The sequence below is a fragment of the Triticum dicoccoides genome, chromosome 1B (genome assembly GCF_002162155.2).
Source record: "Triticum dicoccoides isolate Atlit2015 ecotype Zavitan chromosome 1B, WEW_v2.0, whole genome shotgun sequence".
NCBI classification, from domain to species: Eukaryota; Viridiplantae; Streptophyta; class Magnoliopsida; order Poales; family Poaceae; genus Triticum; species Triticum dicoccoides.
The window spans coordinates 629,424,522-629,427,464 of NC_041381.1; the positions used below are offsets into that span (position 1 = coordinate 629,424,522).

At 36.2% G+C, this 2,943-nt stretch overlaps 1 long non-coding RNA gene across 1 annotated transcript in view; it reads right to left on the reverse strand.

The window, feature by feature from the left end:
- Nucleotides 1–806: 806 nt before the first annotated feature.
- Nucleotides 807–2,943, reverse strand: part of LOC119310542 — a 15,710-nt gene continuing 13,573 nt past the window's right edge. The window contains exon 3 of the long non-coding RNA XR_005150722.1: nt 807–1,235. This is a non-coding gene — a long non-coding RNA (uncharacterized LOC119310542). The remainder of the gene's footprint in view (nt 1,236–2,943) is intronic.

Sequence of the window (2,943 nt, forward strand, 5' to 3'; positions counted from 1 at the left end):
ATGGGATGGTGGAGCTTGCATGTGGTCAGAGAAAGATCTCACAAACTACAAACGGTATTAATGCGAAAAGGATTAAGAAGATCAGAACCAGCCGAATAAGAAGAATAGTAATACAAAAAGCACCTAGGGGACTCACATGTGCCTTATGGCATGTTCGTTCCCTCACATCATATATCCCACATGCTAAAAGTAATGGAAGTTAACGCAAGCAGATATAGAAGACAATGGTCGCTGCAGTTCCTGCCTCATATGTGGTTGTCTTGCTGAGATTTAAATAATATAAGAGGGGATTAACAAAATACCTGCATACTATAGGGATTCTCCTCACGGACATGGAGGAAAGGGGCAGCAGGCACAAGCGCCTTGTGCGGTTCTAGATATGGTAGGATATCTTCACCCATAGACGTTGATATGTGTACAACCTTCTGCTGCCTCAAAAGCACACGATGCACAACATCGAAACATCCGAACTCTGAAACAAATCAGAGCATGCCACAGGATCCTCGGACAGGGTCAGACACAAATAATGTTGTAGGCACGGAATTTTCCTCATCCATATCTACACATAACGCAGCATGTGCACAAAACAACTCACAGTGGGATAAAATTTTTGGCTGCAAGTGTTCAGATAAAAGGCAAAAGATGCAGTACCTCAAACCATCCACTATTTTTAAAGATTATAAAACATCTTCGAGGCATTCCTCCAACTTATCCTTAAATCATTTCCACCATCAAAATTGAAAATAACTGCAGAACTCAATAGATATATACTCCATGTATAGCTCAACATGCCCTGCACAGTTCCATATGTGTGCTCTCAAGACAACAGGAAAATAAAAACATGTCCATGGAGTTCGATAGTCAAAGATACATAATAAACCAAAAAGAATCAGTAGCAAATCATGACTAATGCAGATGGCCAAGCTAATTGGGAACGGTTCATCACATGGACAAACATTAATACAACATGGAGAGAGATAAATTTTCACAATGAATCTCTGTGTGCTCAGATGGCAAACCTTATCCTTGTACTTCTCGTGTGGGACAGGGACGTCCCATTTCAAATCCCTGGTGATGCAGCGAGGCTCCAACCCTTCTTTCAATCAAGCATCCGTGGTGGTGCGAAGCACGTTTGGGCTCCATGATCCAGTCGCCGAGGCCTCGTCAATGTACTTCTCCAGTTTCTCCTTCAGCCAGGGAAGTTCCAGGAACAAGTGATCCGTGTCACGGGACAACTAACACATAGAAATTTATCAATGATCAAAGTGTATTGGGTCAAAGGGTCATTAACTATTCCTCACAGATTTTCAACACGATACGTTACAAGTTTCGTAGAATTTTTGCTAAAAAATGATCAGCTAAATTGACAATGGATATAATGATGACATCTTATTGAAACTTTATTGTATCAATTCCTGCACATTCAATACGCCAAAAAGAAGCGACTAAGACTTATGAACTTCTTAACCACAGGCTCTGCTTTAACAATAGTTCTTTTCCAACTACAATAAATAACCAATTTGCATGATTTTGATTCCTGAACGCGCTCTACTATTCAACTGAAGCAGGCTGAAGCTTTATTAGTCGATGTATGTTATGGATTCTGTTAGGCAGCTTCATATGGAACTAAGGTTTTTGTTGGTTCTGTGTGTGATCATTTGGCCTAATATTTGTTTGCTGGGTTGATTGTATAGACATCATCAATTATAATGGACGGGACAATTTATGTGATTTAATCATTTCAAGTAAAGGTTTATGCAGTATATAGATTTGCTATGACTGCCTATTGCATGTTCTATTTTAAATGCAAAAGATAGATAGCATGAATGTACCAAAATATTCGTTAGAGATTTATTCCCTCTCTATTGAAGACAACTATAGGAGTTCTATTATATTAAAATATATTTGCAAGTGGTAACAAGATAAACTAAATTGACACAAATAGTATAGGCTAACTTGGAATCGAGCCTAACTTACATACTTACATATATAGGTCACTGGAAGGATTGGCCACCTCTGTAAGTATTAGGTAGGTGCTCTTTTTTCAAGCTCATAGTCCAATGCAGCAGCACATGACTTTTAACAATCAATTAATTTTTTTCCAGAGATTTATGGTAAAAGTATGAAGTTAAATAATCAAATTATACCTTTAGTAGTAGAGGTTGTGGAACGTCGAGAGTATGGTTTACCCAAGAAAAACAAACTAAATATCTCGCTTCGCAGTATATGTGTTGCACCTAAATATCTAAGCTAAATTCTCCTAACAAGGGAGTGTAAAATAATCTAGGTGGAGAAGCTATCAACAGCTCTAGTAATGCATGGAGCATCATTATCTAGTTATTCTATTTATACAATCAAGCAGGCAGTAAAAAGGAGAAAATTTGCAGTACGTACAATTTGATATCATGAAATTTTATAATCTATGAGACAATACTTTTATAATTCAAGAGGTTGCAGTATATGTGTGTTGTAGTATGAACTATGTGACGCCCGGGTAATCAAGCTACAGTAACCCTGCGCTAAAGATGCCACTTCACCTAGGTTACTGTTGGTAAACTCGTGTTAGTTCAAAACGATTCAAATTCAAATTTAAAATATAGGCAAACAACAAAAGTTTTCAAATAATAAAACTAAAATGTTCTGGTTGTGCCAAATAATGCGTAGGTAATTATGGTGGAGAAACCACACTTGTATAAAATATGTAAATACTCAAAATGAATAAAATAGTAGCAAAAACAATTAGTTAAATGATTTTAAAATATTAAACACTTACAAACTATTTTATTTTATGTGCCAAGTTAATTGTGGTGGTGGCATATTTGTTAATACTAATTTTGGTACAACTAATGTATTTTATAAAACTAAGCTATTTGAAATATAAAATTAACACAGAAAAGAAAAGAAAATAAGAAAAAGGGAAAGACTAGAACAAAAATAGAAAGA